We start from the raw sequence: 21,503 nt of genomic DNA, 5'->3' as shown, positions 1-21,503 counted from the left end.
GTAGCTGCAGGGTGAGCTGGGGCAGGAGCCATTCCTGCAGAAGCTCAGACCGACTGTGAGATGCAGCAAAAGGCTCTATTTAAGGCAACTGTTTCTCAAATTATTGGAGCTACAAACCAATGCTCTGGCATGTGTCCACAGAACAAATGTCTCTCCAAACGCCTTTAAGGTACTATAGGATGTAACAAGAAGCCGGACCCTGGCTGCTGGGTTTCTGGTTGCACAGAGAACAGCAAAGCAAAATGCAATCAAGAGGACCAGACCTGGGTAGGGGCTCAGGGCCCAGTGTGTGGGTAGGAAGGTGCTTCATGGCCTGAAAATGCCCTGACCTGGCTCAATGGGGCAGCAGCACCTACTTGTGAAAAGGTGCTTTGGAATGGAAGGAAAACAAGCAGCCTTTGCAAGACGTTTCGTTTGTACCAGCCCATAAAACTTATTAGCATTGGATCTTCCTGTAGCTTTTTCTTAGAAGGCAGCTGCTTTCCCATGGGGACACGGTCTCTGTCTAAAAGATGCTCACAGTGCTGCTGGTCCTGCCAGCTATTTGATTTCTTTTTGTCTGCTCTTTTTAGCAGCTGTGGGCTGGAGATGAGTTCAGAAAAATGCCTGTCTTGAGTAAACCTGTGTCTGCCTGCGTAGGTGTGTGACCCGGGACTGGAAACCTGCCCCTGTGCAGAGGGAAGGGGTTTTGCTTCGTACCCAGGCCACGCGGTGCACCGAGCCCACATTTCCTGGGCTGTAGGTGGAATAGAAATGCTTCGTCATCTCAATTCATCACCCTCGGGCCAGATCGGACGAGGAGCTGCTGCAGTGGTTACCACAAGAGGAGGAGACCATCGCCTTCCCCACAAGTACTTAACTCATCTCTGTTTCACTGCCCTGGCTCTCTGTGCTGCTATGGAGAAATAAATGACCCAAAGTCAAAAAAAGCACTTTGGGCCCCCATCCCCGCCAGTGCAGCCAAGTGCGATGCTGTTGAACCCAGCTGAACTGCACCTGCCCGCACTGGGGCCAAACCGGGGTGTTTCCACCCAGCACCCCCTGTTCCCACCCGGTTCCTGCCGGGGAAGGCACAAGGTGCACTTATTTTCTTCAGATGCTTCCTCCGCCAGGCAGCATCTGTTTCCTGTCCTAAATATGAAAGAACCACATTGCTGGGCTGCTGTGACTGCTCTGTCACCAAAGAACGAGACTGTGCCACTTCTCCCCCAGCCCAGGGATGCCCTGGAGGCTGCAGGTGCTGCATCCCGGCACCGCATCCTCTTTCCATGGGCACTCGGCTCCTCTCCCACCGCCCTCCATCAGCCCCAGCATCAGGAAACACTGGAGGTTTTTACAGCTCGTAAAGTGATTAAACACTCCCTGCGCAGAGGAGCCAAACGGGGCCGGAGCGTGGGATCAGGGAGTGGAAACCAGCTCTGCCCTCCCCTTCTTGCTTTTTACGCACAGGCATCCGAGCCCAGATCCCCGCCGATGGGCTCCCTCCTTTACTTCTCCACCAAATTGCTCTCCTGTAAGCACGCACTGTGCTCCTGCCGAGGGGCTTAGGGAACATATGGCTGAGCTCAGGCTGCCGAGCTCTGTATATCAGTGTGAACAATCCTCCACTTATCTCTGCTGATGGCTGCACTGTGTGTGTGTGCATGTGTATACACATAAATATACGCTGCCATCATATATAATACTTCTCCTAGTTGCTTCAGCATGGTTGGAGTATTTGGATGCCTTTGCTGCTGCATATGGTGCTATTTTTTCATAAAAACAGTTGTGATTTGAAGCAGGCCACCTTGTGCGGGCCGATAAAGCTGGCAGCACAGGGACTGTGAGTAAGAAGGATCAGGCTCGGCCGTGCGGGGGTCCGGGATTAATTCTTCCATTCTTCTATGGTGTCAGGTGGGCACCAGCCGTCCAACAAAGGCTGAGAGTCTGTCGGACATCTCATCCACCCGCCCTGGACAAGCGGGAGGATGATGCTGAAGTGGTACCCAGCAGGTCCCCCCTCCTGCCTGCCCAGGGTGGGGTGCATGCTTGGGCTGGGTTTTCGGAGCTGGGGCCACCCCTTGGGCACCCCCAGCCCACGAGAACGCAAAACCACCGGCCTGTGAGCAGGTCACAGCTGGAGTAAGTGTGTGAGCCAGCAATGTAAGGCTTTGGTTTAGATTAGGATTCCAAGGTGTATTTTTAGATCGTGTTGTTTAGCTGAGGTGGCGATGCCCGCATTGCTCTGCAGAGAAGGAGGCTTGAGGAGGAGCCCAGGCAGGTTGGGCTCAGCGCTGGGGCCAGTATCTGGGGATGTCATAGTTTGATGGGGTCAAACAGCGTTTTGGATCCTGGTCCCCAAGCACTTGATGGATTTGCCATTTAAAGGCTGTAGTCAGCTTGCTCGGTTTCTTGGATGGCTCCAGTGAAAGGCTTCCAGCTATTCCCCAAGGATCCTCCTACATCCTGGTGAGATAAGGATCAGGAAGGGAACGGTCTATCTGCAATCTGAGCTGCGGCTTTGAGCGCAGATTCCCCTTGCACATTGGGGGCGGAGGGGAGGAGAACGGATTTTCTAGAAAAAATAATATTTCTAAGTGACACACAGATGCAGAAAAATAAAAAAATCCCACAACAATGACCTTATCGTGAGTCAACAACAACGACAGCCGCCTTTGTTCTGGCAGGGCTGTAAAATAGTTGCAGGGGGAAAAAAGCAGCCTCCTTGCAGACATACCCAAAAACCCCGCTCGGGGATTGGGGTCCCAGCCAGACCCCGGGATCTGATGCTCACATGGTTCCTGTGTGCCCCATCCCCAGCTCCACTTTGTCTCTTTGAGGCATCAATGTACCGCTGTGGGAAGAGCTTTGCTCCTTTTAAGTCCTGGGGGTTGATAAATCTCCCTGGCAGCAGCTCCATGTACGGGAACATCGTCCTTTCCCCTCCCTGCCCTGCGCCAGATCTGAAACCTGGACTAGAAAACAGCAAGAACGGGTGCGATACTTGAGCTCCCTGTGCGGTTCTGCTCGGCTGCGTTATGTCGCTTCGGATTTTAAACCTCCCGAAACCTGGGAATGAGTGTGTCTGTTTGCTCTTCTTGCTCAGCTCCTTAGGGAGCACAGGACCCGTGTAGGAGGGAGCCTGGGCTGTCAAACCAGTACAGCTGTCAGACCAGCACAGCTTGGTGGGTTTGGCCACCGGAGAGCAGGGACAGCGGCTGCAGCTCCGTGATGGCTCCCGCGTGTCAGCCCTGGAACTGCCTGGAGTACAAGCAGGGCAGGAACACTTGGTCTCGGGGCAAATGATATCTTTGTGCATTTCAAAATGAGTTGTATTATAACTGGAGTTTTTAATGGTTTTCTTTGGGTGTGGCTATGGAATGGGTGACGGCACAGTTGGGCAGAGCGATGGGCACGGGACCACGTTTGATGGCAAATCGGCTTGCCCACGTGGCAATGACCTTTCCCAGCCCATGGGAGCCATGATCCACCCCATTATCCTGCTCTCCCTGCTCATGGAGCCAGAACCCTTCCAAGGTCCGGGCCATCCTCCCCCTTCCCCATTAACACCAGTTGACTTTTGGCACCACACAGCAGTGGCCTGCCCAGTCTCCTGCAAATCAGAATTTCCCCATGTTCATCTGCGCCCACCTTCATTTTGCAGAACAAACAGGACTGAGATGTTTTTCTTTTCTCTTTCAAGTGGCTTTGCGACACTTGGGAAATGCAGCTTTTTGAAGTGTTTCAATCCCAGAGGTCCTTCTTCAACCTGTTGCACAGCAATGGAGAGACCTCAGCCATCAAGCAATCACGGTTTTGAGCACTCACCTCCCATGTAACCTGAGAGGAAATTACCTCTCTCTTTCCTTTTAAAAGCTTTTCTGCGTGGCCGTTATCAGGCACCTGGCAGGTGGCAGCAAACACAAGATCCTGCCAAGCACCCAGCGCAGAACTTCCCTCCTCGCTCTTCATTAGAGATTGTTTTAAAATCCCATGAAAAGAGCATCAAATAAACCATGGGGAGATGAAAGGGAGGTTGGAGCCAGCAGGAGATTTTTTTAAAGAGGCACTATTTATACAAATGGCCTCGCTGACATGAGAGCAACTGTTTTGATGTTTTATAAACTCTGCTGATAGTTTTGCATCTAAGTCTGGCAAGGTTGGGGGAGGCAGAACGGGGTGAAACGCCGGAGCCAAGTGCCTGAACTCTCTTCCCAGCTCTTATTTTTGACCACCAGCAAATTATTTAGCTGCAGCGTTTAGCTGCATTTCAGCCTTTAAATGTGCTGGGTTAAATTAATGTCACCCAGGTGTACACAGAGGCTGCGGCCAGGCTCTAAAAAGCCCTCCAGGAACAAGCTGTGTTCGTGGCACTTAAACAGAGCTGTGCAAAGCGTTCGCTCGCTTTCGAACAACACGCGCCTGCCTTTCTTTTTCCTGAGCGAAAATCCAAAATTTAGACAAATGATTGAAGACACAGCCTCTTCCACCCAACCTCCAGCTGAAGGCACGGCCATTTGTTGCCATTTAAAAGCCCATTAACACGTTCTGAATAGCACTGCTGGCTCCTCTGCCCTGGCTACCTTTCAAGTTAGACAATTATTTCCAGCCTCTCCAAACTCTCCCTGTACTTGACCAGAGTTCACTCTCTTTTCCACCCTCACCCGTGACCGTCACCTTCATCACAGGCGGCTGCAGAGCAGAACAATCGCACTGTTGTGAAGGTGCAAGATGCTCATTATATGCAGAATGGTATTATTATTATTATTATAACTAGTAATAAAAACCAACAGGTCTGGATGATCCTGAAGTCCCCAAGGGCCATTGATGAGTGGTTGGGGGGTTTAATTGAGTCCCATTTTCTCGGCTCTCTGGTTGTGAGGCTGTGGGCTCTGGGTGTTCTTGGTTCCATCCTTCACCTTCTCCATCTCTGGCTTCTCACCTCTCATGTTTTGTGGAAATCTCCTGCCATGGGTATTCTGGGATGGGGAATATCTTTGTATGATTTATTTATGAACCACGACTCGCTCTCTGATGGCCATTCATGGGCTGATTCATCATTGTCAGGGCAACTACTTGGAGGGGAGACCTTATAATTTCCCTGCATGTCTTTTAAGTGCTTTTTTCCTGCCTTTAGGTCTCTAATCAAACCAAGGTCTTATTTATAGTACGGCCATTTATGTCTGGGTAAGCCCAGAGTGGCCCCAATGGCTTAAAAGGATTTCCTCTAGATTTACACGGGTGTAATGAACAGAGGGATTTGGTCCTGTGGCTGCACTAATCCTCTCCGAGGTGGCAGCAGAGCCTCGAAACAGGAGTTCATGGGAAAAAGAACAAATGAAACCCCTTTCTGAAGGTGTAAGGAGCTGATGGCTCCGTGTCATCCCAAACCCCTGGTCCTGGATCCTGATGGGGGCTGAGCTCACCAGGGAGGCTCTCGAGGAAGGAAACACTGTTTATAGCTTTTTATTTTGAATGTAGGTATATTTGGATCCATCCCTTTCCATGATGTATGGCAGAAATCAAGGCCTTGTTTGTTCTACAATTAACTACAATTATTTAGTTCTTTAGGGCGGGGGGAAGGATTTATTTTTCTTTACTGTCTATTTGCAGCAAAACACACAGAGATCTCCCATTGTGGTAGAAACCGGCTTTTTTAACGACACTCATTGCCGAGAGCACTGCCCTGATTTTTAGAGAATTAAATTGTTCTTAAACACTTGTCTCGATACAGTTTCTGAGTCTCATAACGATGTGGCTGGAGTTTGCCTGTAAGACAGATCAGTGCTGGAGGAATCGCAACGCACTTACTCTACAGTGGAAGGGAATTTAAAACTGAGCCTATTGCTGGCTACAAAATAACAGGACATTTGTTACCGGCCGCAGAATAAGATTTAATGCCTATTTTGTGCGGCTTTACAGCACCTCAGAGCCCCAGACGGAGCTGCGAGGTGATGGGATGGCTGGATTTATGGGAGGAGGGATGGCACAACTGTGATGGTTTTTTGCCGAAGAAGAAATATGGGAAATGTATGTCTGGAAGTGCAATGAGATAAATCATGAGTGTGTCCCTCTCTCCAGCTCTTTGCCATTTCTGCCGCACTTCAAACACGTGGGTCTGGGGAGGAAACTGCTGAGTTGGGCTTTGCTCATTTGGCGTAATATCTATGATGATGATGATTATTATCATTATTATTGTTATTAAACTGCTGTTATTAGGCAGCAGGATGAAGTCCAGGCAGTGCAGGGCTTGCATCGCCCCAGCCCCAACTGCAAGTTCATGTCACCCCCAGGAGGGACGGCTGCCACATCCCTGGAGCTGCTCCCTGTCCCCAAAACTCCGTGCTTGGCTGAGCAAGGAAAAGAGCCGAGCCCGGACCAGACAGCCCCATCACCAAGCGTTGCCCGTTTATGAAGCTGTTTACTCCACACCGGTGAGTGTTTGATTTTCTTATCTTGTGGAGGTTTAATTTGCAGAGGAAATCCGGTCCCCCCTTCCCCGCCTGGCATCGCCGTGGCCTCGTGCCGTGCTCTTGCAGTCATTAAGGCAGGAAGGATCTTCGGGGCAGCCCCGTCACCACCGGCCCGACAAACATGTGGACGAGGGTTCATGGCAGATAACGTCATGCCAGGGTAAATCGCAGCAATCCCGGTTCCGTGGATACCCAAAGCAAACACTGTAATTGGCTTTCAAAATAGCAAGGCCACCAATAAATGAGCGATTTATGGCCACCTTGGGCTGCAGCCTAAAAGGCTCTTTGCCATCCTAGGGAACAGAGGCTCAGAAATGTCATTCAGAGCCCTTTGCTGGAAATGTACCCACTCCAGACCCAGCTTTGTAAGGCGGAGCCGCTCGCTGCCCTGCCTGGCACCCCATGGGTCCGGCCTGGCTGTGCCGTGGAGCATCTTTGAGAGAGTGGGTCAGTCTTTCTGTTTTAAAGTGCAGAGAAGCCGCAGGTCTCACCAGCATCACCCCAGAGCTGCTGGTCCACCTGCTCAAAGAGCTGCATCTCGCTTTTGCTGTGTGCCCTCCAGGCTCCAGCTGCTGTGTGATGTTCTGCCCCGTGCAAAACCGCCTCGTCTGCTCAGTGCCATTTTCCGCAGTGCCGTTTTCCCAGGTGGACACTTCAAAGCTGCAATTAGCTCATTTTTAAATGAGCTTTTGCTCACGATGGGGTCGGGGATGGCATAGAAGCTCAGCTTGGGGCAAACAAGGATGGTGATGGGTTGGGACACAGGCTGTGTCACCAGTGCTGGGGGAGTATCGGCTGGGTTTGGAGGAGAAACAGCTTCAAATTAGAGGCTCCAGACCCAAACCTGCCTGTTGTCCCCCATAACTGATGTCCTCGCCACCAAAAGCATCCCAGAGGTGACGGGTGATGGCGGTGGGCAGGCAGCACGGGGGGCGGCTCTGTGGGGATTTGTGGGTCAGCACAAGTCACCGCGCACAGAGGAGACGTGGTGATACCGGGAGAACCACACCAAGGACATTTCTTAGCAATCGCAAGATATCAATCGCTCTCACTCTGCATCAAACCTCTGGGCTGCCAGGACACCTGCCAGTTGGGAAGGTGAAGCAGCAGAAGCCACCGAGCCCCAGCAGAGCCAGAGCCAAGCAGATCCCAGTCGGAGTGACAGGGAGGACACGTCCCCAGCTCCAGGCAGGTTCCTGCCACTCGCTGCAGGGGGACAGAGGGCACAGAGCGAGCAGATGAGCAAGGGAGCTGCTCGGGAGCCCTGGCTCCTTCCCAGGGACGTGCCCCAGCAGCGGTGACAGGAGCCATCAGCAAGAACCCGTCAGTCGGGTATGTGGCACCTCACCACAACCTACAGCGCAGGCAGTAAAACGGGCGATGAAATGGGCTGATATCTTTGCGGTTTCTGTAACTCTGGAAATACAAGTGGAGTTTTCTGTTATTAAGGTAACTCTAAGAACTGGCCCCAGTCACCACGGGAGCTCAGTACACGTTCTGATGTATCAATAGGATGGTAGTTCTTGGGACAATTCTTGGCTGTTTGGGGTAAACATGAGATCTCCTGGCAGATAAATACCTTCATACCCACTTGCTTCTTCCTTGAGAAAACAGCCCCGGGAGCAGAGCTTCGTTCCAGCCCTCCCCACCACACAGGTACAACGCCAAGAAACCAGGTGTCCCCAAACCTGGCTATTTGTTCCCACACTGCTTGGGTCATTGCTGGGCTGTGTGCTGTGAGGTCATAGGGTTCAGCTTTATTTCCAATACCAATTCCAATATTCCAATTCCAATATGCCAGCTATTGCCTGGCATAAATGCTGATGCCAACTCTAGTCCATGAGACCTTAATCTTCCCTGCTGTCAGCCCTACATTTGTGCTGTCATCACGTTCACATACAAGAGTTTGTCGCATCCACGCCTTTGGGAAGCAAGAGATTTTGGTGGCAAATAGAGAAGGAAACCAGAGCGCTGTGTATGAGAACAAATGGCTGCATTTGTCTTGAAGGTTTGCGAGTTGAAGGAAAAAAGCTTGAAGGTTTTGCCTGTTAATGTAGGGAGACGAGCCGCTGTTCTATGCGGTTGGTCACAAAGTGGTGTCAGCCATTGCCTGCTCTTCTCAGAGACAGACATTGAAACAGCCCCGCTTCAGTGGAAGTTCAAAGTCATTACATGTTTCCTTATAATATGGAAATTCTTACCAACCAGTGCTTTTAGGAAATGCTCCATTTCCCACCTTCTGGGCTCAGTTATTAGTTTTGCAAACCCAAGCCGGGGTGACCAGCGAAGGCTGCAGCTGCTCCCCTGTGCTGGCCGTGCTTTGCAAGGAGCACTCGGGACATGGGGACACACTGGGACGAAGGGACCTGCAGCCGCTGTTCCCAAGGCTACCCTGATGAAATTTAACAAGGGCAAGTGTAGAGTCCTGCATCTGGGCAGGAACAACCCCAGGTTCCAGTATAGGTTGGGGAATGACCTATTAGAGAGCAGCATAGGGGAAAGGGACCTGGGGGTCATGGGGACAGCAGAATGACCATGAGCCAGCACTGGGCCCTTGTGGCCAGGAAGGCCAATGGCATCCTGGGGTGTATTAGAAGGGGGGTGGTTAGTAGATCGAGAGAGGTTCTCCTTCCCCTCTACTCCTCCCTGGGGAGACCACACCTGGAATATTGTGTCCAGTTCTGGGCCCCTCAGTTCAAGAAGGACATGGAACTGCTGGAGAGAGTCCAGTGCAGGGCAACAAAGATGATTAAGAGCACCTCCCTTATGAAGAAAGGCTGAGGGAGCTGGGTCTCTTTAGTTTGGAGAAGAGGAGACTGAGGGGTTATCTTATTAATGCTTATAAGTATATAAAGAGTGAGTGCCACAAGGATGGAGCCAGGCTCTTCTCAGTGGCAAACAATGATAGGACAAGGGGTAATGGGATCAAGCTGGAACACAAGAGGTTCCACTTAAATTTGAGGAAAAACTTGTTCCTGGTGAGGGTGGCAGAGCCTGGCCCAGGCTGCCCAGGGGGGTTGTGGAGTCTCCTTCTCTGGAGACATTCAAAACCCGCCTGGACATGTTCCTGTGCGACCTCACCTGGGCGTTCCTGCTCCATCAGGGGGATTGGACTAGATGATCTTTTGAGGTCCCTTCCAATCCCAAACATACTGTGATATTGTGATACTGTGATACTGGGGTCAGAGCCACAGCAACGAGACCTGAGACGCACTTGCTGGGCTCTGTGTGCCTGCGCCATAACTCGCTGTACGGAGTCAGCGCCTAATGCACGGATTCTCTCATTAATGCTGAAACACAAAAACTCTGCAGCACTAGGAGCACTTTTCTGCGGGTGCCGAGTCCCGGGAGGGAGCAGCCGCCACCCCGGGTGCCGCAATCTGTGCAGGCAGAGAGCGACGGGGTCCGCTCGCGCTGACACAGGCTGGCCCTGCTCCTCCCTGCAATCCCATCTGTCGCGTTTCTCACATCATCTGCAACTGTTTTATCTTTGCTCATTTCTATGGCTAAACACTGGTGGGGAGAGGAGCTATTTTAGAATGCATCTGCTGTTATTTATACAAACGCTTGCTTTTCAAAGGGCAACAGAGGAAAGTGTTGATAACCAAAGAACCCCCAAATGTTTCTAGGATGGAAGCGGGTTGCTATTTTGCTGGCGATGCAGACGTGCGTGCTGCTCGCTATCGACAGACGCGATGGCTCATCTGTTGAGGAATTTACCACTTTCTGTGATTTCCAGACAGATCAGCATGTGCTGCCGCGGGTGTCCGGGCACCATGGGGTGACCCCACCAGCACCCACCTGCCCATGCCGGGCTCTGCGTGGAGAAACCTCCATGAACAAGACAACCAGTCCTTACTCAGGCAAAGTTTCCAGCCAACTGAGTCATAACTGGGGTGGAAATTACTCATGATCTGGTGAGGAGGCAACAGCTGATTTCAGAGAGGAATTCGCGGTTGCGTTACCGGTCGGATGGTGACTGTGACACGCTGCTCCTGCCCCAAAGGACCAAGGAATGCTGTACTTGGGAGTGGAACATTTCTTGCCATCACAGGCTGTGAGGAGACACAGGAGTCTCTTGCTGCCTCTTCCTCAGTGTCTGGTTTACTATGAACATAAAGTAACAGCCCTTCTGTATGAAAATACCTACTCTTTCCTGAGCAAGGAGCATAAAGCCGGTATTATTAGCTTGCACTCAGGAATGCAGTCAGAAAATGAAAAGTGCTATCATAAGGCTCAGTGTCATTATAATTGTAATTATAGTGGAGCAACTAATAAAAAGAGCTGAAAAACAGCCTTTCCTGAAACAGCTGTTTTAAGACAAGCTCCTGCTAACACCTGAAAGCAGAAGGAGTAAGAGATTGTTGGAGTGTGCCAGAGAGTCTTGAAGGTGATTAAGTCCACTTAGGACAGCAGAGCAGCACTAATGGTAAACACACATCTCTTATTCAGGTACAGGTGAGCTCATCATTAACTCACCGATGCTTTTATAAACCCCATCCTGCAGCCCTGAGGCTTTGCTGGGGGCAGAAGGATGGTCTGAAGGCTTGTGGTTCCTGCCATGTTCCATCCCTGGATGCTGCAGAGTGCCAGGACTGGCCCTGGAAGGGACCAGCTATTAACTGGGAGAAGTCAGGAATGGGGAGTAAAGAAATCTCATAAATCTTAAGGACTTTCCATCAGCTTGTAGCCAAGGAGCTGCATTGCTGCTTTTACCTACCAATGAAAAGTTACTCCTTGCATTGTGTGACCATGTGTGGTTCCCAGTGTACCTACAAAGGAACGTCTCTGACTTTCTCAGGTACTTAAAGACCTTAAAATTTAACTTTTAAAAAATATTTCTCTTTCCCCCTGTGCTTGCTACCCCTTCCCTATACTCCCCAAATTTTACAAAATGCAAGTAGAGGAAAGGAAGCTCCATCTGTCCTAGAAACAGGCGAAACCAGCAGCAACTGCTTGTGCAGGATGAGGTTTGGTACCAGGTGACGCATCGAGGCATCACCTGGCTCTGTGGGGCGAGGGAGCGCTCGGCTGTACAGGAAGAACTTGGGCAATGGCAGAAAATATGAGGTTGTGGCTGCCTTTGAACAGTGAGCACTGTTTGTCAGCTGAAAGAATAACCCTTGTTATTGCTCATTTTGAACTTTGCTGCCCTGGCCTTTGGTGTTTGAGCCTGTACCTCTCCTGGGCTGTTGCTGCGACGGGGTTTGGAAGCTTCAGTCTCCTCTCGTTTGGCTTTGTCTTGTGCAAATCCAGCAGCTTTGACCAAGTCACTTTGCAAATTGTGCATGGGGTGAGGGCAGGATTAGGCCTTGGGCTGTGTTATGTGGGTCTCTGCATGGGGACACTTGTCAGAGGGTTTGTCAAGCGTCCTACAAACTGTGTCACTGTGCTCAGTTCTCATCAGCTGCTGCGATGTGAGAGAATCCTGGGATGTGTGGGGTGGTTATTTCCTTCTGGGCCTCCAAGCTGCTGCCGTAAAAATGATACAGAGCTCCCGATCACCCTTCTCTGATTCACAACCGTGTTTCTACTTGGCCAGATGATTCGTGTAGGTATGAGCTGCTGCTGGGTTAGATCCCACCCCAAGCTGGGACCATCTCCCTTTCTGTGTCCCAATTTCTGAATGACAAAATCACCCCTCCCGGACAAAAACAGATATGGCAAACTGCTTAGGAGCAGCTCTCTGCCGCGAAGAGACTGGCTACGTGGTGTGGAGATGCATTGATAACAGATTGGAAGATTAATTCGAATATAGCTCCACAACCAACACCTGTGATTAAAGACAAGAGGTACACAAGCTAAGGTTTCAGCTCCTGTTTTAGCTCTCTCAGGGCCATTTCCTTGCCAGCAGTCTCCTCTGGTAGTAAATACCAGGCTGCTACACTTTTGGACAAGTAAATTCTTGCTTTCAGAAAGCAAATAGTTAAAATAACCCATTATGTTGCCATTAGACTAAAAAATGGGAAACCCTGTGTATGATAATCAGCGGTTCCCTGCCATACCTGAGCAGTAGGAACTGCGATTTGTGCTTCCTTCCCCAGCGACTTCCCCAGCCTCCTATGATATATTTATTTATAAAACCCTTGAACCAGAAACCCGTATCAGCTTCTGCCTTTCTCCCTACTCTGCAGAATCGCAAAGAGCAGACACCAGTCTGACACTGGGATTTTCTGGCAGGCTGGCAAGGTAGGACGATGTCTGGGAAGCTGCAGAAGAAGCCTCCATCCTATGTCCCTTTTGGAGGGACCAGCGGAAGGCACAGGGGGGAAAGCCCAGGCTCACCCATACTTTTCACAAAGGGAACCCTGTTCCCGCCACTCCATCCTTTCTGCAGTCCCTGTGCTCGCAGGTGGAGACACATTTAAGGCTCAAACTTGGAAAACCCTTTAGCATTTGCAGTTACCAGTTGGGATTCAGCTTTTCCTGGGTTTTCAGGCAATTTTAATGATTGTGAGTCAGGTGAGGAGAAGCAGCAGCACTGCTGCCCCAGGGTTGTAGCTCATGGGAAAAACCAGCCCAGGTTTTCCCTTTGGAAACGTGCTAGACCTTTGGTGGAGCACCAGCTCTCCCTCCCTGGCTTCCACACCTCCCAGCTCATCTGCCTAATTATCCGGTAGCTTCACCCAGTCAGACAGTGGTCATGGAGAAAACAGCTCTGCTGCAGTCTGTGTTCTGCAGAGGAGCCCGGTCCTGTCTGTCTGCTCACGGCTTTGCAGCTCACCTGCCTGCACAGAACTTGGCAGATGTTGGTGTGTGTTAAACGATGCTTTATGTCTGATCCTGGCAAGGACACGGCACCCTCGGGAGCTCCGCACGGCCGGCGATGGGGGGCGAAGCGTGTGCTGTGACCCCTGCAGCCGCGTTACCAGCCCGGCTGTCAGCACCGTGTCAGTGATGCGCGTAGGCACTCCTAATAACATAATTAAGTCATTATTCCTAATGATACACTGCAGTCTCACCTGTAAAGAAAATATAATGTTTGCACTTCAAAAGCTCACGTTGAGCTCTTTGTAATGAGCATTTTTCTGATTCTCCTATGACTGTAGTTTAAAATACTATTACTGCATGTTTAGAAAGGACCAGCTTCTCTTTTGTGCAGTTTAAGTTCAGACAATCGGGACACGATTTTCATGCAGTCAGCACCTTTACTTTTAATGACTAGAGCAATAATAATGTGTTATTAGCCTGTACAGTGCCGAATACACTCTCATTTAAATGTGCCATTGATGTGTGTTACTGAGTTGACTTCTGCTCTCTAGTCCTGTGATTCTATCAGCCAGGAATCCAAACTCATTACGTGACTGCAAATTGTTTCTGGATTTCATTAAATCAGCAAATGGGCATTAGCTAGATATTTACATCAGCTGAACTTGTCGTCACAATTTATCCAATTGGGCAATTGCTATTTTGGCACGGAAAAAAAAAAAGTCCTGAGGGATTATGATTCATTTTCATTTGCCTGCAGAAGTCTCGGTGCAACCCCTGCAACTCAGCTGCAAACCCAGGCGAAGAATCGCAATCCTGCTGCAGATGCTGGGGATAACAGCGCTTTCCCTTCAGTCTTTCACTGCTGCCACGTACAGGAAAAAGGGAGCGAAATGCTGTTGTAATTTAACAATATTTATATAACACATAACTTCTTAAAAATAAAACTGCAATGTTAAGAGCCACTGGATTGCTTGGGCAGCGTCCAGGACACACCAGGTTGTATCCTGGATGTGACAGGACGCAGAGACTCGATTCTCTTTGCCTTATAACCTTGTGGTGACGCTGGGGTTGTGTGGAGTAGAAATCCCATTTGGAGATGTCAGCAGGTTTCACTCGCTTCAAGCAGGTGTAAGTGATGCCATCAGTGATACCGTAGATGCCCCTGAAGTAATAAGGATTTGTTATAAATTGGAAAATGCACCGAGGGAGGAAGAAGGTGTGGGTGCAGGACTTAATGCCCTTTTGACAGATTGAACCTGCTGATGAGCAAATGCAGATTGCACAAGAGACACGGTGCAGCAGCACCGTGGTGAAACGGGCTCCAGCGCTGTCTGTCTGTCTGTCCGTGGAGCCGCATCCCTCCTGCTGAAGCAGAAACGAAGATCCAGATTTATTCCCTGTTGAACTTAGTAGGAAAAGTGCCTCAGATTGCAGCTGAACTTGGCCCCCTTTTCTCCTAATCATTTCATAACCAGGTTCACATTCATCCAGATTTAATTTCATGTACTTGCAAAGCCTGACTCAGCAATAAATGTTATCAGCTTCCATTCAAACCTGCAGAAAATGGAAAATAAAAGTCAACCTTCCCAGAACAGACATTAAGCAGGTGCTTTGGCTTGCTGAGTCAGGCCCTGAGTGTGCCCAGACCCTCATTGTTTTGAAACTTAGATGATGGTCTGCAACTCACGAAATAGATAAGTGTGATTCACTGGATGCAATCAAAACTCTTCAGTCAGTAGTGCTGAGTGGGAAAAGCTGCAGATGGATTGATATTTGGGGCTGGCAAGGCTGAGTCCTGCAGAGAAAGAAAATGTGGAAATCCCTTGTCACGGAGGCACCCAAAGTCAGTTTTAGGTGGAGAACAAGTTCCAAAACAGACTTTATTCTGGCTGGAAAAGTGCAGCCAATAAACCGACTAGAAACAGGGTTTATACAATTAGTTAGCACTCCGACAACATCAAATACAGGTTTGGATATGAGTTGAGGAGATTATTGGGGTACAACAACATGAGAATAATGGGGATCCACAATGTGCATGAACATACAAGAAACAAACCCAGAGCCCTCTGACTCCAGGGTACCCACAAGAAATAACCACTCACCTGTGTTAGGCAAGGACTCATTCAAGGATATATCCCGTAAATAACCACTCATCCAAATGATGAGATGAGGTGCTCTCAATCCCGGGAAGTCTCCTTAGACGGTGTCCCAGTCTAAAGGGAGGGCTCCAGTTCGCAGACCCGCTGCTCCGAGAAGACCACTCCAAGGGGGCCTTTGGTGGGGCCCCATTTTATACCCTGGTCAGATCTGGTACCCATGAAGAAGCCGATTAAAGGTGTATGGTTTCCCTTCCCATGTAAAACCGAATTGTGCTTTGTCTTCCTCCCTTGGGGGAATCGTGAAAAACTTATCTTTGACATCTAAGGCGGCCATCCATGGATGGGCTGCTGCTTGTATTGCAGTCACCACCCAGGATGTATTTGGGACGGCAGCTGTTAGGGGTGCGGTGTTACTATTCAGATTTCAATGATCAATAGTTAAGCGCCACCGCCCATGATTTTTCTTGATGAAATAGATTCCCTCTTACAAAGCTGGTTGATTTCTGACCATGATGCTACTGCTGTGACGAAAGCTCAGTTCATGAGTCTGTGGGGCGGGCTGGACACCGATTACAACTGCCAAGTAATCGTGATGGGAGCCACCAACCATCCGCGGGATCTGGGCTGGGCAATCATGAGAAGAACACAACCCACATCCCAGTCTAAAGAGAGGGCTCCAGTTCACAGACCCGCTGCTTGGAGAAGACCACTCCTTGGTACCACCCTAGATGTGTATGTGAGGACAGGCACAATGGGGCACAAAAGGTGCTAAAAGAGCCAGCAACAGCCCCATTGAAGGCTCCAGATCCCAGGGGGATGCGCAACTGCCGCATCCCTCTGCTGAGATTACCCTGCCTCCAGCTATACGAATTAAGCAGCAGTGATTCACCTGCTTGCTCCCAGCACGGTGGTCCCCAGGGAAGGAGGTACCTTGCCAAGACTTGAGCCATAAAGAACAGGGATTTATAGATCCGTATCAGCAGCCACGAGTTGTACCTGGAAGCAAAATCCTCTGCACTGTGTATTTCTGCTGCATGCACAAAGAGCGTTGAGCGGGAGAAGTGGAGCAGCATGGCTTTTCTCAGAGTAGAGGATAAGAGTGAGGATTCTGAGCTGTATTCCTCTCCTGGCCGCTGACTTGCTGAGGATTTTGGATAAGTCATTTAATCGCTGTCTTAGTTTCCTCATCTGTAAAGCCCCATGAGTAATATTCAGCGCTTTCATTGGAGTTCTGGATGAAAGGCAGCGTGAAGGTACAAAATATTACTGCTCTAGCCCCAGACTTGAACAAATCTGCTTGTGTCCCTGAAGTTGTGCGAGTGAAGGCGATGCCGCCACCTCGGCTTTCTGTCTGCAGCCTCACCTTGAGCATCATCCCCGGTGGGTGGCTGCCGTCCTCGTCCTGTCCCCAACCACGTGCGGAGGTGACTCTGCTTGTGAATGCGAGATATCCCTTTGCATTTTAAGTACCGGTCCTGGAGAGCGAGGCGTTCACGTCGTGGGTGCAATTACGGCTCTTCGTGGAGCATTTATACATTTTTAACTGGGAAAAAAAGTATTAAAATTTACTGAAATTTATTAACTGTCGACATTGGCTTTTCTTGAGTGTATCTTTTATAACTGAATTATAGTGTATGCTAGGACTAAGGAAGCAATCTAACAGCTCAGGAGACCCTGTGCAGTGACTATGGTCGGTTTCTGACCTGCCACTTACAAACCCTAAGTGACATTTTTAATGTCAGCATCGGGACACGCGCGTTGTTTCCTCTTTCTGCATGTCATCTGTTTCTCCTTGATTACAGATATGTTTTACTTCAAGGTTAGGCAGTTTCTTTGGTTGTTTTTCCACAATAAAAGAATTCCCGCTACTACTAAGTGCTGTTTTCAGAAAAAAAACCGCTTTTAAAGTCACAAGTCCCGTCCCCTCTATGCCCCACCCTGCACCACAACAGCTTCCCCGCGATAAGGAAACGCTCTCGGCCTAATTATCTGCCGGGTCCCTGCTCTGTTCGCCGTCACCCGCTGCCACGGCTTGGCCCGTTTCCATCTCGCCGGGGCGGCTGCGGAGCCGGTTCCCGGGCAGGCGGGGGTGAGTGACCGGGGGGCGGCAGGAGGCCCAGGCCCAGCTGTGCCAGCGGAGCCGGGACTGCGATGGCGAGTGACCTTCGCCCGGGGCGCCGCGGGGAAGGGTCCCCGGAGCGGGGGCGGCAGCTCCGGCACCTGCCCGGGCCCGCGGGCGCCGCCGCCCGGAACTTTTCGTGGGGCTCCCCGCTCACGTCCCCTCCCGCTTTGCTCCGGCTCCGCGCCCCCGCCCGCCCCGCTGGCTCCTCCCCAGGCCGCGGCCGGTGAGGGCGGAGCGGACGCGGCGCCGCCGCCGCGCACAGCAGCCTGAGCCCGGAGCCGAGCGGCGGCGGGAGGCCCGGAAAGCGGCGGGTGAGCGGGGCCGCGGGGGAAGCAGCGGGGGCCCCGCGGGGCGGCGGTGCCGACGGGCCGGCTCCGGGCGCCCCCGCCGGGGCCTTGGCCGCGGTGAGGCCGTGGGGCCGCGTCCTGGGGCGGGAGCGAGCGGGTCAGGGGGTCGGCCCGGGGCCGTGGGCCGAGGGCTCCGCGGAGCGAGGCGGTGTCAGCGGGGCCGGGCTGGGCGCTCCCTCCCCGGGGGCGCGGCGCAGCCCGGCCGGCAGCGGGGGGGGGGCGGCTTCTCGCCGGCCCTGGCCGCGGCGGGGCGGGAGGGCAGCCCGCTGGGCCCGGGCAGGGCGGTGCGGGGCTCCCGGTGCCGCGGCTGGACATCCATCTTGTGCGGCGCTGCCGGGGCCGCCGCTCCCGGCCGGGGAGGTTGCGGGGGCCGAGGCGGGGGGTGGTGGTGTCACTGAGCCTCGGGAAATAACCCAAATTCCTTCGGTGTTTCGTATAGTCAGGTGTGCACGGGGAGTCCCGGGTTCAAGGGGAGCGGGTGGCATCTCGTTGCTCCCCGAGGTGGAAGGGGGTGCAAAGAGTTTGTGCCCTGCGCTCCCCAAAGAGCAGCGGAGGTAACGGGAGAGCCAAGGGGAGCAGTAGGCGATGGGTGGATTTAGGGGCCAGGCTTGGGCAGCCGCCCCATGTCCTGCCCCAAAGGTTTGGGCAGGTGGAACGAGCCAGGCCAAGGGTTCGGTGTTGGACGCAGGCGCTGAGCAGCCCCTTGTCAACCCCATGGAACAACACCCCGGTCCAGCCTCATCCTCAGGGCTCAGGGTCCTCTTGTCTGCAACCACTTCAGCTCTGAAATGGTTTCTTGAGCTTCCTTCAGTCGCTTGAAAGGGGCGATTTAAAGAGAAACTGTTCTCTGTGCAGGGAAACTTTTGTGCTTAGATACTTTTCGTTAATTACTGTCTTTGCTCGCGCTGTTTGAGCTGCAATACGGCTGGTTTTGGTGCAAGGAGTTGCATGCAGTGTTCTCAGCGGGAGGGTTTGGACACGGCGAGTCCGTACTCACCGACACAGAGCTGGACTCGGCTCTTGGGCTTTGCTTTGCTCACAACTTGGAAGGAGCTGCAGACAGGAAGGGCAAACCATTAAAACTCTGTTTTTTTGCCTTTCGGTAGCTTAACAAGGGAGATAATATTTCTTAAAATAGTCGTTTGACTTGAAAACGCCTGTCTGCCTTCGGACTATTATAGCAGCACTCTGCAATTTCTGTTGCTTTTGTGATTCTGTCCGGGTAGTCATATTGCTCCGTGTAAGAAGAGTCATCAGATTGTTTGAAGAGTTAAATTGAGGAAACTGGCTGTTGGGTTGAGAGCGGCTGTCTGCCCTGAAACGAGTAATTATTGTGATTTTTGTTGGTGCTTTTTCTTACTGAAACAGTGTGGCGTTAACTCTCACTGGTACCAGCAGATCCCCCGATACCCAAAGGTTTTAATGTGGCAATTTGTGAGACTTATAGACAGCAATGGATAGCGAAACAGAAAGCAGAGCACTAGCAGTCAAAGATCTGTGTATTTGATGAAAAGTTATCTGAAACGAGGCAACTTACAGGACGTTTTAGTTGAAACTCCCTTCCTTTGTGATATCTGCAACTTTTTAAATGTATAGAAGTGGTGTAGCTCACCATGTCCCAAGTATGAAATGCTCTCTGATTATTCTGACATCATTATCACGTTGCTATAGTGACTTCATTACGCTGAGAATGCCATGTTCACATCCTGTTGCTGTGGAAAAGATCAGCGTAATAAATAAAACCATTTAATGTTCTGTTCTTCATTGTAGCAGAAAAAATGCCTTCGGTTTGTTGACGTGATCGCCTGAAGACTGTCAACATATCCCAACAAGAGTTTTTAATGGCAAGTTAGGAACTGGGAAACTGTCGCTTGCAGTTCTCAGGATGTTGTCCCTTCCGTCTCTTTGTGCTGGGCAACAGAAATTGTGAAATCCTACTTTTGGAAAGGAGAATGAGAGTGAGTTTGTCGTTCTTCAAGGTGGAGTTGACAGGAAGTGCTGCGCTCGCATACGCGGCTTCTAAAAATAATCTGTTTGCAGGCGCAGTGTTTTCTGCTGGTCGCACACCCGGAGGAGAGCAGCGTTGGTGTTCCGGCAGGCTAAGAGCGTCCGTGGAAAAGTGAGTTGTACTTTGTAAAGGCAGATAGTTCCTCTGGCCTTTGTGAGTGCAGGAGAGCGTGTCCAGGAGGGTGTAGTTGTAGAGGATGGAAGGACTGTGTGCGGTGCCACCCTCGGTGACATTTAGAACGTCTAGCTGGTGCTGGCAGACCCAAGAGCTATAATTCTGAGTACTCGGAGGAACTAAGAGCGGTGTCCGTCAGTCCGTCATCACGTGTCTTGGCTCTGGTGTGGCTGTTTTTAGGGTAAGTAGCTTTGCTGAAGATTTTGAGAGGACCGCGTGCCAAACGGACTAAATTACTAGCGCAGTGTAATTCCAGTGACGCGCTAATGCTTTTATTTGGAGCCTAATGTTTACGCAGTTTATCAAAATTGTTTATATTTGAAACCATAAGCTGCAAACATACAAACATAGGCTGTGATGCGTTTCATGGCTATTCATCCAGTGTGAGGATTGGCCTTAAAACACTGAAATGTAATTAGATGGTCGTGGTGTAACGTGTGGACAGACTCTAACATAAAAGCTTTAATAGTGTATTGAGTCATAGTCTCAGGCGTAAATAACTCTCTATATATTTGTACAATGTATTGCGGTGTTTTTTTTGTACCATGTGCATTCAGTGTGTACTCGGTGGCGCTTGGAACTCGTGCTGTGTATTTAGAGAACACGTTGCTTCTGTGCAACTTCACAAAACCGTCTTAGAAGAGGAATCCTGATACTCTGAGAACAGGAACATATTATCTGGTTATACTAAAGAAAAGGAAGTGAATCTTTTGAGTGTACATAAACTCCAAATCTCTACTCTTTATATTCGGAATTCTTTTGAAGAGTAGATAGTGGGGATGATGGTTGGAGTACAGCCTGAATTCATTTCATGCTGAGCTCTGAAGTAGTTATTGATTTGCTTTTACTGTTTAATTTAATAAGCAGTAGGAAATTAAACAGAATTTTAATGAAAGCCTCTTCTTAAAGGGGTGCTCAGAAATCGCAGCATCACATTTTTACTTAAACATTTATGTTCACACTTTGCAAAAACTTCTGATCCTGGAAACATGACACCTAATGGCCGAGATAAGCAAGGATGTCCGAAAGTTGGAAAGCAAAGTTAATCTTGCTGCGCTACCTTGTTCGATCAGTCTGGCTCATCCAGATGCTGAGCCCTGTCTGAGGTGTTGTGTTTTATTTGCTGCAATACCCTAGTCTGCTGGCAGCCAGGATTTGCAATTATTTGGGTTCCTAAACTGCTCTCTGGGTATAAATGAACATCCTAAAAAGTTCACCTCTCCAACAGGTTTCTCCTTGGATTATATCCCGGCATCATAAGTGCGGAGAGGATCAAGAGGACTGAATTCCTAGTTGATAAATCTGAGGCTGGAATGAGCTGTTCCTCAGCAGACTGAAAATCCAACGTGTTGCAAATAAAATCAAGTGCAGTATATTTCAGTTAATGGAAATGGTTAAATAGAGCCTAAACTTGTGAAGGTGAATTTATCCTGCATATACAAGTGATACATTTTAATTAGTCAGTCCAAGAAGAGGCACAGTTTTTAGGGGTAAAACATTTCCCAGAGTGGTTGACTTATTTTCTTTTCTTTAAAGCCATACATTAGAAGTAGTAGGAGGTTATTCAGCCCCTGCAGTTGTACAGTAACA

The 21,503-nt window shown here is 50.3% G+C and overlaps 1 protein-coding gene and 1 long non-coding RNA gene across 9 annotated transcripts in view; one reads left to right on the top strand and one right to left on the bottom strand.

The window, feature by feature from the left end:
• Positions 1–13,580: 13,580 nt before the first annotated feature.
• Positions 13,581–17,210, bottom strand: LOC110364648 (uncharacterized). 3 transcript variants are annotated; one of them, XR_002423566.2, is made up of 3 exons: positions 15,266–17,210; positions 14,851–14,958; positions 13,581–14,717 (listed from the first exon to the last, which is right to left on the bottom strand). It is a non-coding gene; the product is annotated as an uncharacterized LOC110364648 (long non-coding RNA). The 3 variants fall into 3 exon arrangements; XR_010467523.1 differs by having other exon boundaries at positions 13,581–14,958; XR_010467524.1 differs by having other exon boundaries at positions 13,581–14,958; positions 16,259–17,210.
• A 1-nt stretch (position 17,211) lies between these two features.
• RAP1A (RAP1A, member of RAS oncogene family) overlaps positions 17,212–21,503 on the top strand; it is a 33,562-nt gene continuing 29,270 nt past the window's right edge. The window contains exons 1-2 of one of the 6 annotated variants that reach the window (XM_065038402.1): positions 17,629–17,695; positions 19,772–19,850. The gene's annotated coding sequence lies outside the window, so the exon portion shown is untranslated. Of the gene's footprint in view, positions 17,352–17,556; positions 17,696–17,768; positions 17,789–19,408; positions 19,690–19,771; positions 20,095–21,503 lie in introns of those variants that run through there. The other 5 variants (XM_065038407.1, XM_065038403.1, XM_065038405.1 and 2 more) reach the window with 5 other exon arrangements.

This window comes from Columba livia, chromosome 22, assembly GCF_036013475.1.
Source record: "Columba livia isolate bColLiv1 breed racing homer chromosome 22, bColLiv1.pat.W.v2, whole genome shotgun sequence".
Taxonomy (NCBI): domain Eukaryota; kingdom Metazoa; phylum Chordata; class Aves; order Columbiformes; family Columbidae; genus Columba; species Columba livia.
This window is presented reverse-complemented; position numbering and strand designations above follow the sequence as displayed.